Source organism: Lepisosteus platostomus, chromosome 14 (genome assembly GCF_059453375.1).
Source record: "Lepisosteus platostomus isolate fLepPlt1 chromosome 14, fLepPlt1.hap1, whole genome shotgun sequence".
Classification (NCBI taxonomy): Eukaryota; Metazoa; Chordata; class Actinopteri; order Semionotiformes; family Lepisosteidae; genus Lepisosteus; species Lepisosteus platostomus.
In genome coordinates this window covers 37,696,443-37,719,039 of record NC_142624.1, presented here as the reverse complement: position 1 = coordinate 37,719,039, position 22,597 = coordinate 37,696,443, and the positions used below count along the sequence as shown (strand labels likewise).

General features: G+C 39.7%; 1 protein-coding gene across 4 annotated transcripts in view; it reads right to left on the bottom strand.

Annotated features, from left to right (window-relative positions):
- arhgef49 (Rho guanine nucleotide exchange factor 49) overlaps window positions 1-22,309 on the bottom strand; it is a 35,139-nt gene extending 12,830 nt beyond the window's left edge. Inside the window, exons 1-2 of one of the 4 annotated variants that reach the window (XM_088606131.1) lie at window positions 21,813-22,309; window positions 1,088-1,220 (exon numbers count right to left, since the gene is read on the bottom strand). The gene's annotated coding sequence lies outside the window, so the exon portion shown is untranslated. The other 3 variants (XM_088606132.1, XM_088606133.1, XM_088606134.1) reach the window with 3 other exon arrangements.
- Between the last annotated feature and the right edge of the window lie 288 nt (window positions 22,310-22,597).

Below are 22,597 nucleotides of genomic sequence, written 5' to 3'. Positions count from 1 at the left end.
TAGTTTAAGCCAACCATGCAATATACATATACAACTAATTTATTGGGTTGATGACTTTATCCAAACTGACTTGCACATGCACCTATTTATACCGCTGGGTATTTAAGTGGAACAATTCAGGTGAAGGATCCTGCTCAAGGGTTCAACAGCGGGGTCTCACCTGGGATTTGAACCCAGTACCTTCCAGTTACAAATGCAGAACCCTCATCACTGCTCCATACTGCTGCCCAGATGACAAATGCATATTTTTCAATTTCGAAATGTTTTCACTTTGTGTAGAAACCCATACAGGAATCCAGTATGTTGGCTCCGGATCCTTTATTGTCACTATTCACTGATAGCAACATCCTTGCCCTGTATCTGAGATATACACACACTGTAATGCATGGTGGTCCTCATGACATCACAGTCATCTTTTCTGTCTGCACACTTTTCAAAACCGCTGATATACAAATAAATATTGTTCATTATCATGACCTACTTGCATATAGCAAATTCACTATGGGACGACATTTCATTCATATTGATTTTCAGTCTCTGTTTGTGGAAATATGGGAAAATGTTTTTATGATTGAATTACCAGCAGCCAGGGGACACACAGCAAAGCAGATCTCGAGTGCTGTAATGGTTTTCATTAGGCCTTTAGGAGTCGATACACCTACGTCCTTAAAACACTGGCAGAGGATCTTTTAATTCAGCTCAATCTAAATCTGACTGATGTATGCCCTGGAATTTATGATGGTACTAATACTAATAAATACTTTAAGTACTAATAAATAACTGTGTAATCACTTAATCAGCTGCTCAGTAAGGGAATCAATACCTGAGGCTTTTGTTTTCCTTTTGCGTTTAAGTAGTCAGATTATTCTAAATCCTTTTTTTCCCTTATTTAGAGCTAATAAATAATAGAGGCTGCAAAAAAAACTGACCAAAAAGCAACATTAAAAATAAAAAACAAAACCTTCAACAGAATAACCGATTTTAATAAGTGATCCTAGCAGAGCACTGATATATCCCTCTGCTAGCATTTATTTCTGTTGGCTCTGTTGATCTCTTTCTCCGTCTCACCACACGCCTCTCCACTTACCCCATTTTAAATGAGCCGCTGGGCCTTTTCTTAGGGTCACTTGTCTTATTTCTCACCGGCTCAGGGACACCGCGGCTTCCCGAAGTCGTGCTCTGGTATCTGGGTCTTCAGACACTCAGGGTTATTTCAGGCACTGAAAAGGTAAGGATAAAAAAAAATCTAAATCCGCAAGATTCCCAAAAAGCAAAAATGGAATTGTTGCATCTCTCATCTCTGCAGCAGTTAACAGCAGAATTGTTTGAAATAATTAACAGTTGATTACACCAATAAATGCAAGCAAACAGCACATTTTTTACCAGGAAAGATCACATTACATTCTAACGTTAATTTAATTTAAAAAAAAAGTTTCAGTATTTGAATGTGTATGGAATACTGTAAGGATTATTGTCATGCTGGTGGTAGTGGTATATGTGGATGTTTTGTGCCTACGCTGTATATGAAAATACTGTTTTACTGCACAATGTCTGCTATCTTATCTAGCTGACACACTCCCTCTGTGAATTACGTTGCCCTGTCTTGCACTTGCAGTTTTTACCGTGAGTGCTCCAGGTCTACCTGACCTTAGCTGTGCTTCAGCAGAGCTGCAAAAAAAGAGGCCGGATCCTTTGGACCCACCTTCACAACCTTTTATTAACAACTACAAACATCCACCACATATGGTGTCATTGACCCATGGAAAGCAATAACATCTACAGTTAAAGAAGAAATCATTTTCCCTCTAAGTGACAATGTGCTGAATATGACAAAAACTGCTGGAGGCTATTGAAAGACCTGACTTGACTGCAAAAAACAGAAAAATAATGAGACCGAAACAAACTGAAGCACTGCACCACAACACTCTCACCCAACAAAACAGTAAGCGAAGACATAATCCAGGACTTGGGCTCTGGAATCTGAGCTGGTGTCTCTCTTATCTCTATAAATTATAATCTAGGAAATAGCAGAATACAGTAATCCTACTGTGTTTGTAAACTACAATGCCAACCAGAAAAAAAACAATCAGCAAAAAGGATCAAGAATGTTAAGGTGTCGGGGTGTACTACACTGAAGAACGTTTTCATCAAAGGAGCCCCTGTGCTCTGAAGCTTCTTAAAATGGGCAGCTCAGCTCCTATAGTGCCCTTGTATTTGTAAGACTGGTGCAGAGAGATCGACTTGCAGCCTTTCCTCAGAATCATACAGGGCCTCAGGAGACAGAGCCCTGACTGCAAGACTTTGGCTTGAAGAAGCATGCTCACTAATCACACAGGACTGCTTCTACTTGTCTGAGAAGACACACCTTTGTTTGAAAGCATAATAAGAAACAAATTATTGTAAAATAACAGAGTTCTATGCAGTAATGAATCGTGTCCAAGGCCATTTCATTCTAAGCTTTTTCATGTCTGTGCCAGTATCATCCCCTGCCTCCAATTATTCTTTCAAGTCTAATTCCAGCAGCACTATGCCTATGAGTTACTTACACATGAACAACATTTAACCTTTTACTCATCAGATTAGCTCTATCTGTCCATCAAATAAAACTGCAGAGCAGGCACACGACAAACCTCAATGCGATACAAGGGATAAAGCAGTTAGTACACCATGAATGGAGTAGATCTCCCCACAATGAGCGCCATGATGCCCCACGATGAGATGTGATTGCAGCTGCTCCTGGGCAGGTCTGGCTTCTACACAGAACCGCTCAGCGCCACAGCCCAGACGGCGGAGAACTTTGTGATGGCAAAAGACTAGGCCTTCCGCCACGGCAGGTCTGAGTGCTATCTGGGCTCTGAGGGGGTGACGCCAACCTCTGTAACAGGCCGAGGGCCACAAAAACAATTTGAAATTGTTGAAATCAAGCGCATCATGCATCAAACCAGCCATGGTGCATTCCTCTGTCACACGTTTGTCACTTCCTCGGTAGGGCATTCTTTGGTCTGGCACCATTGCTCATTTACCACGGCTTCAGACCATGGAGCAATCGCTAAGAAGGCATTCAGTGACAAGCGCTGTATCCCTGTCAGGTCTTCAAGACAGACCATGTGTATAACCGACTGCAGGGGGGAGGGGACCAATAAAGACAACCTTAACAGATCTGAAAGACTGGGGGAAAAAATTATTTTCATAAAAAGGGGTTTGAATGAAAAAACATCATCTTTTATCCGTGGCTGGGCGGTATGCTGTGCATGGCTATTGTTTCTCGGCTTCAAGGTAGAGGCTGAAATACTGCATTTAAATGACTCACTAGATGCAGTGCGTGTCACAGAGGCCAACACTGGGGATTGTCAAATAATTTTGTTTCAGTTACTGAATTACCTGAAATGTACATAACATTAACGAATGTGGTTATTTTTCTGGGTATGCTTGTAGAAGTTACTGTACCAGGAATGAGTGGCAAATGCACTAGCACAACTGGGAATATCATCCTGACATCCCAACCCACCACCTGATCCCGCAAAATCCAATGTGCTAGAAATCTCAAAGGACACAGAACGGCTTTTGTCTGACTCCAGATTCATCAGAATGCACCAGTCCTGTTGTTTATTCTACATGTCACTCCTCTAATAGCTCCAGTAATGAGTATCAGAGCCTCATTAACAGCAGTTCAGCATCCGTCTCATATTTAAATAAGACATACAGACAAATTACGAACAGTCACTGAGGAACTACGGAATTCTACTGTAAAATCTGGAGGTGTTATAAATCCGGAAATACACATCTTTAAAAAAATAAATGAGCTTAGAAATAGTTTCAGTGATAAAATTCACTCTAAAATGGAAACATACTAAAATATCACTGAATATCAGAAAAATGCACGGCTACTAACTCCATCCCACAACTTTTGAGATAAGCCAAGATAATATGATTTTCTATTTTAAGAAAATAAAAGCTCAATAATCAGAGTATTCAGACTCAATTTAGAACGAGTCAAGGTACAAAAAGCACCTACACAAGGACAGAACCGGTATCATGTGCCAGGCCAACAGTATAGTTATATTCCAGAACCTAGAGCACATTTTGACAGTATATTTTGATTGCATATTTCACGAGTACAAAAATCCTTCAAAGCAAGAAAAGATAGGGCTTGAAGTGATAAATCAAACTTGAGAGCACAAAACCGTTAATGACTGTGAATTGTAAAACAAAATTTAAGCCTCAATCTTCTTTGCAGTCAATACCTCAAAGACAGTACATGCATACGGGATTTGCCTGAAATGACATTTACTGTACTGAAATTACTATCAGAAATGATGTGGTTTACATAACACAACACATTCCAGACCTTCAAGAAGGTATGTGATGGGCAGTCTCTGGAGTGCCGTAAGGTGGTGCTTTAATTATGATTTTATTTCAGAGGTGTGAAATGTGCCTTTCAGACACTGATGAACACCTAAGCCTTTACGTTAAATTAAAGGTGTGGTAAATTCAGTGTTTGATGTGGATGATGTCTTGAACTCTGGATTGGACATACTGGTATTGTAGTTTTAGTGAGATACCTCACTTCATTTGGAATGCACTGAAAGTTGAGTACTTAAAATGAATTATAAATTACAATCAAAACATAAAAGCATAACGAAACACTTCCAATTCAGATGTGGTGCGCTGTTAAGTACGGTAGACTGTTAGGGAGTTTTTATTTATTGATCCGGCCTACCTCAACTGTGTGACACCACCATACTGCACAGTAGCATTGAGCATTTCATTATGTGTTTTGAGAGAGGGGGTGGCATTGCGTCACAATTGCTTCATTTTTAGGAGAGCTGTCCAAGGTTCTGAACCCCTGATTACTGTACAATTTAATTACCACTGTATTACAGGCAAAACCTAGTAAATCTAAACTGACTATAGTTATAAATCACTGTCGTGGTCCTGTTACAACAATTTGACTGTCCCCTGCATTTCAGTTCAGAGTGGACACTTTAATAAACATGGGAAGATAACACAACACATTAGAAAACACACGCATGTGAGCTCACAAAGGTTGTTAAAAACAGCGCGTCAGCAAATACCCCTCTCAACAACATCTTTTTGTATATAAAGCATGTCCTGAATAAGGAATACCCTAAACCAGCATTGCTAGAAGACCTATCACATTCTGCAGCACTGGAGAGCTTATAGAGGTCAAATAAAATGCTATGAATTTTTAAAAATTTAATATACAAACTAAAGGACTAAAGGATCTGGATCTTTGCAAATAGGAACAACAAGGATTGCTGGGAGATTTAAGAGATATCGTGAAGTCATGAAGTCAAGACAGACCTGTGCTCTGGACACACCCTAGAGTCAACCAAACTAGCATGCACTAGTAGAGATGAATTGCAAGAATGCTAAATCAAGAGCCGAATGCACAGGGCTCGGTGTGCATGAAAACGAGTTACAGAGCCATGCCCATCAAGAATGGAAGCCACTAAGGTAGAATGGCCTCCTCATTTCTACGTTCTATGTTTTGCAAGACGGATGTTCAAAAGATTTCTACAATTGCACTAATTAGGTAATTTCTTTCCTCCGTTTTGGCTGGACTTGTCTTGTCAACATGTGTCAGTAAGCATGGCCGGATTATCTCAAACTAAAAAGAAACATAACTAAACATCGACAGTTGTAAGTAAACTAGACAACAAATTCACATCCAAAGCTCAAACCAAGCTTGGAAGGCTGGCTTCTGATTTTAATGACGTGATTATATCCTTTCACTAGGATTGTTCTGGTGAACACAGGGCTAGAAAATACTGCGGTACTGTCAATGATTGGGCAACACTCACAATTGAAATAAATGCATACTTTCAATTTAAACAAAAGCTAAATGTTTAGCAAATGTAGCATAAATGTAGTAAAAGGGACACTTATCGCCTGACACAGATTACCGAGCAAGCCATGTAAGCAGTATAAACTTCAGATTTTAAGAAATACTCTTTGCATGGTTCTCTGGTGAACAGGCAGTCAGTACCCCGACCAATACTAACCTAGATGTGTCAGCTCAATTCATTTTTCAATTTCAGACAGGCTAAAATAAAGCTCTTCAAAAATCTGTGGCCTCTTGCACAATGAAATATTGAAAGCTACTGGCTGTTACAGTATGTAGTCCTAACCTACATTAGACAAGAACATCACTTTACTTTCAATGAAGGCAGAAGCCAGAGGCAAGGTCAACCAACAGGAATCGTAATGATTGCGTTCTTTATGGTACAATCAACTCAATGGCTAGACAATGAGATTGCGTGACAAATCAATTAATCAATTAACAATATGTAGCACACTGCTGACAAAAAAAACTTGAGAAAGGCAAGTAGCAGCCTTTAACTTTGACAAAGTTAAACCACATTTTAATGTGTCAGAAACTGTACGATCAGTCAAGTTTTCATATTAATAACTCCGATACAGACGGGATTGAGATAAACTGTTCTTGTTTTGGTTGCGACACAATTCGAACTTGTATTTTGGAAAACCGAAGGCAATATTTTACACAAAGGGTCGTGGAACAAGCTGCACAGCTACATTGCCAAAGCTGATAATATCGTTTCTTTCATGAAAATGCTGGATGAGACCTTATTCACTTTAATAGTAAAAGAGCACAATGGGCCAGATAGCCTCCTCCTATTTGCAAACATTCTTATGTTCTTATGTTTGCATGTATTAACCTGTCTGACAGAGTTCCTGGAAACTCATGTTAATCTTCTGCGGCAATTGTCCACTTTTTTCAGTCAGTTTTGAAGTACAACCCTCGCACATAAATCATAGCAAGTCTGTATTATAAACTTTGAAGTTTTTCCAATTTTAGAAAATTAATTTCAGCTATCCAGGGCTACCCAGATCTTTATTAAGCTATACCATTTCATATACTGTTATGCTTTTATCATTATTGTTGTACTATATACTGTCGATGTTTTTACTATGGAGTACCACATCAGTCTTGAATATGTATCAAGGATGCATCTTGTATCTATCTACAACATCACATGCGTTACGGATATTCTGAAACCATTATAGCGCTTATACAGTCAAATATTTCCAGTCAAAAGTATTTTTTTTAGCTACTAACATTTTTCATAAGATTTAATCTATCAAAAGAAGTATTTAAACAAAAGGTAGCAGAATGATTACAAACAACAACAACAACTACTACATAACCCAGTAACCTCTATACAGTACATATACAATTACTGTCTTATGTGACATTTTTGTTGGGTAGGACTGAAATAAAATGCTAACTAGTTTTACAAGAGTGAATTACAAAACACAAAAAGATACCCCTCTCACCTTTATTTTAAAACTGGGCAAACTGTCCACTTGAAGACCTTGGCTATCATGATTACTCAGGTATTACAGGTAACAACTCTGCAGATAAGGCATCCTTTTCGGTCTGCTACCTAGAGCCCGTTAGCATGTGAGGGAGGAGAGCTCTCCTCAGCTATTGTTACAGGAGAGCCACTCTCACTGGGCATGCTCTCCAGAACGCCCCTCGGTTGGCATGGAGACAGGATGAAACGGTACTGTAGCGATGTGGAGGGAAAGGTGTGTACACCTTATTCCTCTCCCTCTGTGGGAGATACCTCGCCTCACGGCAGGCCAGGAGACAAGCAAAACCACTTCATTTCACACACTGACAGTTGTTTCGTAATTCACTTCATTTAATTCTCCATTATCATGCTGAGTAACCCAGCCATTGTAACTTTTTTTCCCCAATGAGATCACATTCAATGCAAATTAAGCATCTGACATAATTAGGAGCTAGTTTTTCTCTCTGAAGCTCAAAGCCTCTCCTTAAATTAAGAAAATGAATAGAAAATGCTTCTTATGTGCAATTCTGTAGTTTAACTGAAAGCTAAAGATGTTTTAATTATTAACAGTACTTTATCTTATTAAATATATTTTGGAATTTGTTACATTAGTGTCATTGAGATTGTGGATCATTCAGAATACATAAAGGAACCGATGAATGTTCCAGAATAGGTCAAAACCAAATTTTCTGCATATTAACAGCTAGAAACAGAAAAAAATTACACCATTCTTACAGAGCAAGGTCCATTATTGAGGGTGCACACATTTTTCTTTCAACCAATTGTAAGCCACTGTTCTGTCATTAAAAAATGATTGGAATTCACAAGAACTGGGTTAATCTTCAACCCAGCAAAGGCTCTAATGGAATACATCTCCACGTACACTGGGAAGACTGAAGGCCTGCTGGAAGCACAGAGTGGGAGGGAGGACACCACCTTTCCATCTGGAGCCAAACATAAACTGGAAAATAACTTATTAAAAGCTCATTAATAACAAAATATAAACACACGTTATCCTCCCCTTTGTGTTTCATCTGAGTAATTTTTCTTTACAGCCTGTATAAAACAGAAAAAAACCCTTCCCGTTTTTTCCCCCATCAAGAGGCATTCAATAAAAACATCCCTGAAGGCATTCAAAATGACAGAGTATTGTTGGCTTTACAGCTAAACTTAGCTGAGCAGGGCCATGGTTTACGGTGCCAGAAATGCCTTTTGTTTCTCCTGCAGGGCCTCATCTGTTTTTATCGTGTTTTACAAGCATGACAATCAAAAGGGAGAGGCATGGAGCCATGACGGCTCGTTAACACAAGCCCTGAAGACCTGGGTTCGATTCCAGCCTGGGCTGCCTTGCGTGTGGACCGGGCACGCTGCTCCTGTGTTTGCTAGGGTATGTGCCAAGGGCTCCAGATTGCTGCCACATTCCAAACACGTTCTCCATGTGTGGTCTTGTCCAAGGCAGGGCCAGACCTTTAGAGAAATAACCTGCTCTGTATTCTGCTTATGTTTTGCTGAATATTACAGATAACCACTGCAGTATATTAACATAAATTTATACGATTTTAAGTTGTTAATGTTTCTTGCTTTTTACCCAGTGGCACATGGCCTACTAACAAAAGATTACATTATGAAAATGCATCTGACACTATGAGGTAAGTATTTTCTCTTATGATCAGCTGAGCCATTTCATACACGACTGTTTTAATGTACACTTTACCTGGCATGTTCAAATGATCAAAGGTATTTTTAGTGCAGAAAACTGTTTTTGTAACACATTTTGGATCCCAGCAGCTACCACGGTCCTCCAGGATAGTGCTGCTCCCGCCACAGTGGGGATGTCTGTTTCTAGCTGACCTCAGCAGACAGCAGCATTGCAGGTGACAATCCCCAATTCACACTATTGTCTCTGTCTTTGCAGCAATTCAGCAGAAAAGCCATGTAATTTGGGATTTTGCCAGACAAGAGCAGCGGAAACAACCAATTCTTTTAATCTGTTTTAAAGAGGATTTCACACCATTTGATTTATACAGTCTTCTGCATCTAGCGAGAAAGATTATTTTATCAAAGCCATATCACGGACTATGACCTTCAGAGCCATCTTGGGCAGAGTGTGAGAGACGCTTGAAAAGCAGGTGGGTCTGACATACGGGACCATTCAAACCGCGGTGCTGCTATACTGGAGGACACCACTATTAACATTTATGAGGATCCTACCAGGTCTTAAATTATTAATCACCATGCATGCTGCTCAGTGAAGCACTGGCTGCCTGTTACTGCAGAATGTTCTCTAAGCAGAAACCTGCGAGTGTATATTTTGCAAAGACGACTAAATTTGGCATTTGAAATGATACCTCGTCAAAAGACGTTAGCTTGGAGTGGGAACAGTTCTAAGATTTAAAGGAACGTCTCATTAGAATCTGAAGGACCAGCATTTCCCCTGTCATATTTATTATGAAAAACAGAACATGTAGCCCTTTTACCCCAATATCAAACATATTGGACTGCTTGGAAAGTACTTATTCTTTGATAAACTCTTAAGAGACACCATTACATATTTAAGAAATTACTGCGTCATTTAGGAAACAATTTAGCTTTGTGCCTTGAATACAAATCAGCTGCAATAATGCAGACAGGTTGGTGACAAGTAACATACAGTGTAGTTCCAATAGTAAGTGTACATGCCAACTGGATATGTTGTCATCTATATTTCATAAACTGATAATATTTCTAAAATTCCAAATGTAAGTAGAGAAAAAAATCCCTTCTTTAAATTGAATCAGAGTTGTTTTCTCCTTTTTATATTTGTTTTTTTATTAGCATCCAATATTTTCCATAATTAACACATAAGTAATAAACAATAGAGTTATATCACTGGAAATATGCATCCACAAAAAATCTCCATCCCCATTAACTCCTTGTTTTCTCCAACATTCAATTTTTTTAATAATGTACATCCGAAGAAGGCTCTGCTGTTGAAATGTTGTTTTGCTTCTTTGTGTCTCCTTCCCGGTGTAGAATTAACCTCACTAGTTCCTAAGCAGCCCACAAGCTGATGCTCCTCCACGCTTGAACCAATAATGCTCGATATTTCACAGTGGGGTTAAGCAATTCACACACTCCTTAATACTGAAACACTGCATTTGGTGTTTTTTTTTCTTCATTTCTACTTGTTGTTGCTTTTGGGTTTTTACTAGTACCTCTCATGGGCGCAAATCACAATTTTCCAATGAGAGCCTACTGATTGAACTCTTCCTGCACTGTGCACTGAATCTGTGTGAAGGCTGACCCTGGCAATCCTAGCTCCCCCTCCCAGCCTCCAGCACACACTGTGCCATATGGCGACTGTGACATCATGACATTCATCCGAAGGAGAGCGGAACAGCCCTGACACTTGACACGCACCGGGTCTGATCACTGGACGCCTGAAACTGGTATGTGTTATACCAGGAAGCTCGCAAGATGTTGCTTTTGTGCAACACAATGCAAGTTCTTACTAAGGGGCAGACGGGAAACCCATCAATCTGGTGATCGGCACTAAGGTACAGCAGGTGAAGGAAAGAACTTAATTTACCCATGGAAGCAGGTCAATTTAAACTATATTGAAAAAAAACTAATTTAGAATAACACACAATTCTCCTCATTCACGCCTTCATGGGCTTCCATGCAGGATGTCTTCTCATGCACGTCTCTGTTTCAAGCATTCTCATTTCCAATGTAGGACAATACCGTTCGCACAATTTTACATATGCATTACCATTCTCCGCTTGACATTGTGCTCATTGGAAATTGCAAATCTGGATTTAAAGGTTGTTATTGAATGCAGGTTGTGAAAAAATAATCTCCAGCATGAATGCACATCATCTGAAACCGGATGGATTCCACCATGCTGAGATTTGAATAAAAAAGAAATTGCCCAGATTACTTTCTCTGTCACATTGAGCTTTTTTTAAACAAAGTGTCATTCTGATACAGTTAAATTAAATAAATATTATACACTTATTTCATCCTTGGACAACGTTCTTTAGACTTCACCAAATCTTGTGTCACATATATCGTAGTGTATGTCATATCTGGTACACAAGTACTGTATATTTACTGAGAGCACATGTCCAATTATCAAGGTTCAATGTTTACTTGGAGAGTTTGATCAATACAATTACCAGTCTATCAGCCCAAGCATTTGCGTCATGTTTTATGCAACATCTGCGGTGTCAGAAAAAAAGTCCCACTTTCCTTAATAAAATGTAGTGGACAGCTTTTAAAAACTAAAACAAAAACTAACATGACAGTGCTTAAATGGCTTTTTGGGGGAAATTGTTGAGATTTTCAAAGCACATTATAGCCTTCAAGGGAGCCAAGTTCTTGTTTTGTTTGAGAATGCGATCAAAGTTTTTTATAGGACAGGAAGCTGGAATTCTGTAACAGTAGATGGCATCTGGAGAAAAAAAAACTGGTGAAACTGGTCTAAGAGAATAGTGCTTATGGCACACTTGTTACTTATCCATTAGTGATTCTTTTTGGACATTAAAATACACAAGACATTGTGCCCATTACCTTTGTGTGCCCTAAGGGTATAGCGCAATAGTGCTGGGCTCAAATGCTCACTGATCCCTGTGGGCCAGGAGTGCTGGTGGCAATCATCATGTCTATAGCTGGAAGAGTCAGGGAAAAGCTGTTACTTCCTTCTTACCAGCTCGTTCACCATCTCAATTTTACTCTAAAGGCTAAATAGGATTTGTCATGTGCAGTGAAGAGCTGGTTGGGTTTGCTACAGCCCAACACAGACCTGATCTAAGCAAACATCCTAGAAAATGTGATCAACTGGATCTCCAATCCTTGGAATCCAATTTCTGCCCAATTTCTGGTAGAGAATCCTTTTTCTTAACGATGACTGCGAAGCAGAAAATGGGATATCTTCCATTGAAACGTCAATTGATTCGTCTACTGAAACTGGAAAAAGAAACGTCTAGGTAAACGTCTTGGCTGATAGGCCAGTTCTTTTATGTGAATGTATAGTGAAGTTAAAACAGACTGGCCTGTGGTATAAGCTCAATATTACATCTTTGAAGAAAAATAATTTCTTCAAATATGGTTGCCTTGAGGAACACTGCAGACTCAGGTGAATCACCACAGTTTTATAAGTAACCATTTGAAATGAAAGGCAACGTGGGGATGTAAGATACACACTCATTAAAAGTCCCAACTAATTTCTGTATTCAGCTTAATTCTTCTAAAAAAACCTCAATATCATGTCCACGTGAAAGAAATAATCGATGGTTTTTCAAGTTCATGTATTTACACAGCAAAGGATAATCCTCAAAGCATAATTTTCACTATTCGGTAGATGAAAGTACCAAAAAGGCTCAAACGGAATACACATTAAGCTGAAGCTGTGAATGACGGAATATTAGAGATACCGACACAAAAAAAAACACCAGACAAAAGCAAAGTAAAGTACGGTGCAGTTATAATATATCCACTATTAAAAACAGTTCCATAAATGCTCATATCTTTATCCCACGACAGTCTCTTTCAGCAGTTCAAAATGCAGTGGAGAAAAAGTTACAAGAGCTATTTAAAGGTCCTTCATCTGTGCCATCATAGAACAATCCCTGGCTTTAAAAATCCTTTAAAACCTTGGCGAATGTTACGACCTCAGTCTATGCAGAAATCGATATCCATTTCTGTAAGCATATGCTTTCTAAGTCTACTTTTAGTAGTATTCTTTCCTTCTACATTGGCTATACATGCCCACAGCTTTAAGATGTAACAGCAGATGTAACGATCATAGGACATTTAAAATTGTTTAAAATAAGCCAGCCGTGTGAATACGGGATACAGGAGAACATACTTCTCATTCTCTTTTTTTCCTCAAGGTATTTGTTTTAAAACAACACAATGTTGAAAAAGCTGTCTCCAGACCTCTCCACTGGGTATCCCTGAGCCTATGCTTGATCACCTTAGGAAACCAGCAAAGGCTATTAACACGCCCAGGCCCTACTAATGTGACCACCTGAAGGAACACCACTGACACTCCAGCAAAATCCGCACCACCTGTTGTCTTTGTGCCTGATCAGAGCAAGGCACTGCGTGGGGTTCACAGAGAAAACACCAGTTATGAATATTTCATATCTCCTTTCAAATAAAGCATTCATTGCTCAAAGTGTTCGGTGCTGGCACAAGCCACAAGCAGACTACATAATTGCTCAGGGCCCCGACACGCTCAATGGGTCCCAGTTTTAGGATTGTAATCATTTCCAAAAGGGTGTTTAGAAGAAGAGCACACAATTGAGCTGCAGCAGTAGGGCCACCCCACACGTGAGCTGACCTCGGTGTCACGATTGCTGAGCACACAGCACACCCGTAGAATAGGCACAGAGTATAGAAGACTCAGGGGTGGAACAAAACTGGTGCAATCGAAAGGAAAAACACATTTTTAATCTATTAATTCATTGTAGTCTGGTTACAGTTATGTACCGATATTTTTCATTTAATGCGCTAAATAAAACTTTTACAGGTATGTGCTGTCTGTGAGGTTTATGGTGGGACTTAACTATTCTTGCTTAAGATCCCCGCTAGAGTATCACTGCCTGTGCATATATTGCCGATAAGGAGCATAAGAACGTTTACAAACATAATAAGCAATTATACTTAATTTCCAAATGAAGATTTCCTTTTTAGTTTAAATGCAATCCATAGAGGACTACTGCAATTGCCACTGTACATTAGTCAGCCCAGCACATTGCAAACTGAAATGAAATGAGGCAGTTAGATGAGTTCTTCTGCAGAGACAGAAAACTGATTAATGGCTGGAGTGTGATTAAAGTGCGTTTGAATATGTGAGCACTGCCCTTCAGCGCATTAATATACTGACTTGCTAACCCTTGGACTTTGGGCAGTAAGTACTAATCTAGGTGCTGACTCAGCTACCGCACAAGGAATCTAAAAAGCAAATTACTGCACGTGACAGGAATCTTTATTTCTGATCGCAACTATTAGAACCCATTATTAGATGTGCTTTAAAGCGAGTTTGGAAAATAAATGAGTTAGCATGAAATAAATAAATGTTGAGCGTACTTGAAAAGAGTACATCGAGTGTTTGAAGATTTGGAAAAAAAAATGTTCAAAGCTTTATATCCACTGCACTTGTCCACTTACTATACTGACATTTGCTGTCAGAGGAGTGACAATAATGTTTTCACCAGTAGTTAAAAATGCAATTTTAGTGACTGAACAGTATAATTCTTCACTTTATATGCCTAGTCTCCTTCAGTACATATTCGGATTTCATATTAAGAATACTGACATTTTAGATACATAAATTCTGTTTCTAGAATTCTACTGGTTAAGAAAAAGCTGCTTATGCAAATCTTTAAACAGAACGTGATCTGTGTCCTGAGTGAAATATAATAAAAGAGCATACAGCAGTTATCTTTCGATATGGATAAGTAAATGCTACAGTGCCTTCCTTGGCAGCTTCAGTTGTAATAAGCATCATACTAGTTCAATGTCAAGGCATGGAAAAACCTCTGTGCATTGAGGTCAAAGGGGTAGGAAATCCAAAAATGCAACTACACACGAATGCTTGTTCATCTTTAAACGTGCCAGAAGATTCGGAAGCCGTCACTTGCTCCATAATATTAATCGCCATCAGTACTCCTCAGATTAAAATAACCTTTGCTTCTAAAACCTGGCCTGGGGAGATGATTGAGTGTTCCTATTAACACCCAGCACTGCTATTACACTGCTAGTTCTCAGTGCCAAAGAACCAAATGGCTGTGATCAGAAAGCCCTCTAAATGTGACTGCCTCCATGGACTCAGTATGCTGAAATGTTGCCCACAGAGATATTTCCCCACACTATTTACAACATTACAGAAATCATCCCAGAGACCAGCTGGAGGGGATGTCCTACACTCGGAGGAGAAAAGAACTGAGTCTCTTCGGTCTTGCAGAGAGAAGACGACAAGGGGACTTGATTCAGGAATTCAACATCTTCAAAGACAATGACAAAGTCAACCCAGAGGACTTCTTCAGATTCAATAGTGAAACACGAACCAAAGGACACAAACAGAAACTACATGTAAGTGCAATTAAAACCGAGAACTGGAGGCACATATTCACAAAGGTTTCACAAAGGGGGTTGGAACAAGGTACCTAACTGTATTGTTGAAGCCAGCTGCAGCCTGACTGCTTCCAAAACACAAATGGATGAGACCCTCAGATCAATTAGTTACCAGCAACCAAACAGACAAGAGAGGCCAAATGGCCTCTTTTCGTGTGTTACTTTTCTAATGCTCCAAAATGATTTCAGCATTTGCAAATGGAAGCAACACTACTCAGATTAAGCTTAGAAGATCTTTGAAGTGGAAACATGCATTTAAGAATTACTAAACATAGGGGTTTCTTTTTATAGAATACACTGTAGTTCTCAATGTCTTAAGAAGAGGTTAGAAAAGACTTTTAAACACAGTCATTTAATTAAAAGTTTCCTATACTACATAAGCCAATCAAATACACATTCATATACTGTACAGTGTGTCCCTGCTAGGGGATATAGAGCACTAACATTTAACATTGTCTTGTTTATATACATTAAAGGGAAGCTCTACAAAATTTAAGAAATGGCTAACTAATTTGGATTTAGATGAGGGGTTATAGCACGTAGTGTACTATAAAGTAAGGTGTCATTTAAAGGGAGTTCTGTAAGACATTATGACAGACCACAGCGCAGATGACAGAAATCTGCTTAAACTAACTGTACATTTTTTTTGGCCTAAAACCCAAGGCATAAAATCTCCAGTGCCATTCACAGCCATCGCTATTTTGAAACCTCTCCCAACAGGCTTTCACTGTCTGACAGACCATGGAAGTTAAGTGCTGTTATTAGCATTTTATTGAAGTGACCTTCTGCCTCCTGCTCTGACATTAACACTCAGTTTCCCATTTGGGAACAAAATGTAGGTCTGCGAAGTGAACAGCAGCAGATCAACGTATACGCAATGACATGATGAAACGGAATGTGATTTTGTTCTTGGTTTTCATTATTTGTCTGATTATTTTTAATAAAATCTCTCTTGACAGTGACAATGACTTGTTCTACAGATCTAGGTGATGAAACCCTCATTCCACTGTGTTGTTTATTGATGTGATCTGATTATTTCTGACTCTCTTCAAATTCTGACTTTCTCTTGTTTCTTTACTTTTTCCTTCGAAAAATCAGCAGTGGTGCACAAAAGCAGACTTCAGTGCTCTGCATGTCAGCCACCACCCTGAGCTTTCCAGTGGCTGATTGTTTGAGAAAAGAAGAAGCTTTGATACAAAACAGAACATCTTTGACTTTCAAACTCCTGCAGGGTCCAGCTGCCACCCTAATTTCACCAGACACAATGAACAGCTTTTATACAAGAAAACCAGACAAAAACTTAACCGTACTGAAGAAACAACACAAAATAAATAAAATAAATTAAACATATTTCATGTTCATGTCAGCAGCAGGGCCTCATGACTATTAACTGCATCACAGTGCAAAAGACAGTGTGTGTTGTTCTGCTGTGTCCCACAGTGTCATGCCTATTTTATACAAAAACAATGTTATGATGTCCGCCTAATGAATTTGCAGCTGTTTTGTTAACAGCTAACAGTTCATCCTCTGTTTTTGTAGTAAAAATAGTCTCATTGTAGCTTTCTAGATGCGGATTAAGAAACAAATGATTTGAACAATGAGAATCAAATACGTGACAATATGTTAATTACATCTGAATGGGAAATGTGGTAAATTAGCTACAAGACTGGGTGAACACACTGACTGCTCAAGAACAGTTTATCTTGAGGAGCAGTATTCTATAATTCGAAAATTCTACTCAGTTTGAATTAAAGAGCCCTACATTACAAGTTGGGCTTCTTCTCAACCAAATGGAGCTGTATAACAGTCATGGTTATCATGCTGCAAAACACTAGTGGAGGCTTTGATTTAACTGTTGATACTTACTATACTGTATATAGTATGTTTAAGATGGGTAAAACATTTGCACAGTAGTGCAGAAAGGGTGACACTGAATGTAATGTAATAAAGTAAAAACTTGTTTAATTAACAAGTAACTGCAAAATTGATTACATAGGCTGAATGGCTTCCTCTTGTTTGGAACCTTTACGCAAGAGATAGCAATGCAATGTTTCCATCTGGACATTTTTAAAATGTGCAAAACAGGTACCAACAATGTTTCTTATACAAAGCACACACAAGAAACTAGAAAAACTCTACATAGCTACGCATTATCATTTTGAAGAGAGATAATCCCTTAAAACAGTCATGAGCCTGTGGCCCACTGAGACAAATAAGTGCTATGGAATGCCAGAAAGAACACACTGGGAATTTTGTAAATACAGTAGGAATATAGTTTCAGTCCTGAAACAGATTTAAAGAAGAAGACCTGGTGCCTTTTAATGTTATGCCAATTGCTTAAGAGGGGGGAGCTCAGCAGTGTAAATGTATATCAGAGCCTGGTCTCTTTATCCTTAGAAATCTGGGAGAAACAATGAAGGAAATGTGAGTGAGGTTTGATGGAATGGAAAAAAGGATCACCGATAACCTTGTCTGTCTGTACTCCAAATAAAAGACTGTCCAGTATGATTGGATTTCACTTCACTGTGTCCTCACTTGCAGCTAATGAAAACAGTGCAAGGATGAACAGGTGTTTTGATGCAGGTTTCTGAGTTTCTCTGATTCATTTTAACTGATGCTATAATGTGCACAAGTCTTAGATTAGATCTGGAAATGACTTCTTAACATTCTACAACTCTAGAAAGGAATTTAAAACACTCAGATATTTTGTGCAAACTAATTTGTTAATCTACAGTAATATCTAACACTCCAATGCTTAAACAGCATGCTCTTAAATGAGATTTATATAAATATTTTATATTTTTAACAATACAATTATAGCAAGTGGAATCAGAAACAAAATATCAGCACTTCACTAAACCCTCCTAATAATTTCTGAATAAGATGTGAAAACCTGAAGGTGACAAATGTGCTCTTAGTCCTGCCTTACAGGACTACAAACAAAAACAAAATCTAAATTGCTTTGAAACTCCTACAGTGCAATTATTTAAATCGTTCTAAGTACGCTTACATCACACGTCATGACTCCAAACAATTACCTGATGGAATGCAATCAAAACCTATCTTAGTCCAGTGACGTCGCAGCCTAAATTAAATGAGCTGCAGAGTGCATTACTTCAAGCATCCTTTCTATCGACATCAGCAGCATGTTGGAACCTCATGTCTGCCAACAAGATACAATGACTCTTCTTAAGTAATTATTCTGTCTCATTAACTCTAATGTTAAATAAGACAGGCTGGATGGAGGCAATTACACTGACACCAGTTACAGTATCTGACCTTCGTTCAATATACTATAAAAGTAAATCAAGGTTATTTTTCAAGCACGAAGAAAGCTTACGGTATACATTCAATGTGCTGAAAGCATTTGTGTTTTAGGATGTGTTCACAGACAGGTTCCAACATCAATCAAATGGCACCATTGAGAATGCTCAGGTAAGGCAAGCGTGTTTGCATAAGAACTGATATTGCTCACCACGTTCATCTTTCATTCAAATGAAAAGCATGGAAATCACATGCAAACATGACTCCAATAGCCACTGCTGCCACACAGAAAGTAATATTACAACAGTGGGATCCTGTGAGACAGTATTTAATAGGTGCAGATTCCATATTGCTGCAGCAGGTTGTGCTTAAGTGCAACACATTGCTACGAACAAACAAGTATGATTACAGTAACTTACAATTAAAAAAAAATACTATCAAGAACAGTAACGCAGGTACATCAGGCAAAAAACAAACACTTTTTTAATATTTGTATCCATTATCAGAAAGGTGTACTATCCTTTCTTCCTTTTGGAAGGTGGGAGGAAATTAAAACACCCTGAGAAAAACCACCTGAACGCAGAAAATGCAAACTCTGCACAAATGAGTCACTCCGGTCTGGAATCGAAACCGAGACCAAAGAACATTAACCACCAGGCCAGTATTAATTCCCACTATGGACCTCTGGATATTTCTAAGCTGTTAAAAAAACTGTTGACTGCAATTGCATATGTTTTATATTCCAAATCAATAATAGTTTATACTTAACTGTCGTCTGGGATATGAGTATGAATTAAGAATACAAAACCACCCCCTTCACTGTCCCTATAGGCGGTTGATTCTTGATTTTTGTGTGCATCTGTGTAATGTATTAGGTGACAAGTGGATGTGCATGTCTCAGAGGACTGGTACATTTGGAATCAATAGGATGGCACACCCTAAAGCCACTTTAAAAAAATCAATAGCAATCAATATTTAATGTGGCATCATTCAAATTACACATTTAAAGTGATGGTGGGGGGGGGGGGGTAAATTGTTAAAAGCTTTTTAAAAAGAACTCAAAAAGATTCCCTCAAGCATAAAAGTAACACAGGTTTATTGAGGCGTTTTACCTTTTTTTTTTCTTAGGTGGTATTCCGTGTGTGGACAGAAAACCAAAGACCTGACTCCAGTCACCTCCTACAATAAGCAGCAGCAGCTGGGATCATCACCGAGGGCTGTTCACATACTGTATGTCCACTGTTCAAAAGGTACCATGGACTGAGGAGTATCCTATCTGCGCCTTTCCAGCTAGCACAATGCACTACAGAGCCACTTGGACAGAGGCTGTGAAGTCCTAGGCCAGGACAAACCCGTGCCGTCACCCGCCGCCAGACTTCAGCGCTTTGTGATCTATCCTCGCTTGCTCAACAGCTTTAGCAGAGAGGCTTAGCTCAGTCCCTACCAGCTATTAAGCCCTATATCCCTGCCAGCAGGCTCCGAGCAGGAAATCGGCTTGTTGACACAAACCCCCGGGTGCGTGTCCAATAGACTGCTGCTGCTTCTCTCCAACACCACCACTGCGTGCTTATTAAATTACATACAGGTGGGTCGGGCACATACCGTCTCCACACGACCGCTTTTCTGCAGGGTGGCTGCCCGTCACTTAACACAGACACCACACGGACTCTCTTGCACGATTCGGAGCTTTTGTTGTTAATTCGCCCCGTCTCCTAGTAACCTGCAGCCATGACACGCCGAAAGGAGATACCCTGCTGAAGCCTGCGGAGTCTCCGTCTTTTCTGTTATTGGGCCGGCCTTGGGAGCCTCAGTCCCGTTACCTGAAATGGTGGTGAAGGTTACAGGCGTTTTCAAGTTTGTGCGCGTCCGAAGAGGCAGCCCGAAGTTATGTTTGCCTCGGGGCAGAAACGATTACATGCAGGTGCTACCAAATCACAACTGAAAGTCTGCAGTCGACTTTTTTCTGTTTTTTTTCCCCCCCATCTATACTTCATCCTCCGGAGGACGCGTCTTTACCGCCCCTAAAGAAGTGCTTTTTTCCCCCATTGTGTCTCATTACACACGAGGAACGTACTCACAAATTAATAACACTTATGCCATTATGTCCCATTAAGGTCGGTGTTTGCGGAGAGTGATGCCCTGTTTATCATGCCAGGCATTTTCATTGATGTTATTTATGTCCATAATATCCTGCCACCTCGCTCTCCCTCCGAACTGCCTCATAATATTCACCGATACCGGGGAGTGACGACTTCAAGACTAATACCATCCACACGAAGCAGCGCAGGATATTATCACTCCGTGGATGTGTGTAAAAATAATAAGGCATTATTCCTCAAATTCGCGCAGACATGCTAATTACCCGGGCTGTCAAAAACTAAAATTGCAGAACATGAACTACTGTATGTAAACACAGGCTCGGGCAGCAGAAGATTTATGATCTACCATTAGGGCAAATTTCATTTAATTCGCCCGTGTAAGTTTAAAGGCATAAAACTTAATCATTAAAACCGGAGAGGCGAAGTGCAGGTTTATAAGCCTGTGGGTTATAGAGCAACGTCATTTGAAGACTGCACGTGTACTTCTGGGACCTGCATCTGTCACAGATCACGGTCCCTTCTTCAAATAAAACAAGGAGAATAACATGGGTTTTTTTTTGTATTTTCATTTCTTGAAATAACCATAAGTCGTATATCCACTCCCTATACACCGGGATACCTCAATATACAAAAAGAATATAGAAAACGTATCCCAGAGTTTCCCCCCACAGCGAGTCTTTGAAAACGACGTTGGGGAAACAATGGAAATAATCGCACAGAGCCAGACAAAAAAAAAAACAATAACACAACCATCAACACTGTGCTAACACGCACCGGCACTTCACAATCACACAGAGAGAGCGACGCGGCCACTAACATTTAAACTCTTAACCCGAAGCAAACCATTCCGCGATATTTAATGGCCAATTTCGCCGGGAATTAAAAAAAAAAAAGTGTGATTCAAAACCTCATCTTGGAAAACAAGGTTTCCGTGCAATAACAGCACACCTTCTCTCGACAAAAGAATGGAAACGTAGTTTTTACCTACCTTTGTAGTTTTGTGTCCGGTTCCCACCTTCAGGATATACACTGAATTAAGAAAAAAACCACTAGATAAACACTTGTAATTTCCCCCGTTGGCTAGCCTGCAACAAGGCTGACGGTCGCGGAAACAGTGAATCTAGCGCTTGCTACATCTTCACTGGCGGTTTGCTTCGCTTGCGACCACTGACGTCCGAGGTCCTGTGGCTGGGTTTTTTTTTTTCCAGGCAGAAAGAAACGTCACCTTTCTCTTTCTGTTTTCCTTTGTTGTTGGGGGCTCCGGTGACACATTATTCAGCCTGGGAATCGGCCCAAAACATCCCCCAAGGCTGCGCTCGGAGCCCCTCCGCCCGGCGCGTCACCCTGACAACTACCCCCAGGACTAGTTCGGGTCCACGCGTCAAGAATTAACAAAACACCAAAAGGGGAAAGCAGAGAGCACAGCAAATACTCGATCTGCACCCCACCTCTCTCACACACAAACACACATACGCACATTCACCAAATTAATCGTCCCTTTAACGTTTTCCAGTACAACCAAATCCAAATGCCAAGAAGGCACAGCATAGCACATGTTTGGTTTAAGCCGAGAATGCATTGGACTACCGGATAATTTTCCTCGGCAGTTTATTGCACAGGAATAATTTATTTAACTATCTTTAATGTGATGTGAAAATGCGTTTTTCTTCTTCCGACAGCGGCTTGGCAGTTACAGCGAAGCGTTACAGACTGATTACAGAAGATATTCGTGAACCCCCTGTAAAAAAATGGTGTATTAAGTGCAGTTGCGAA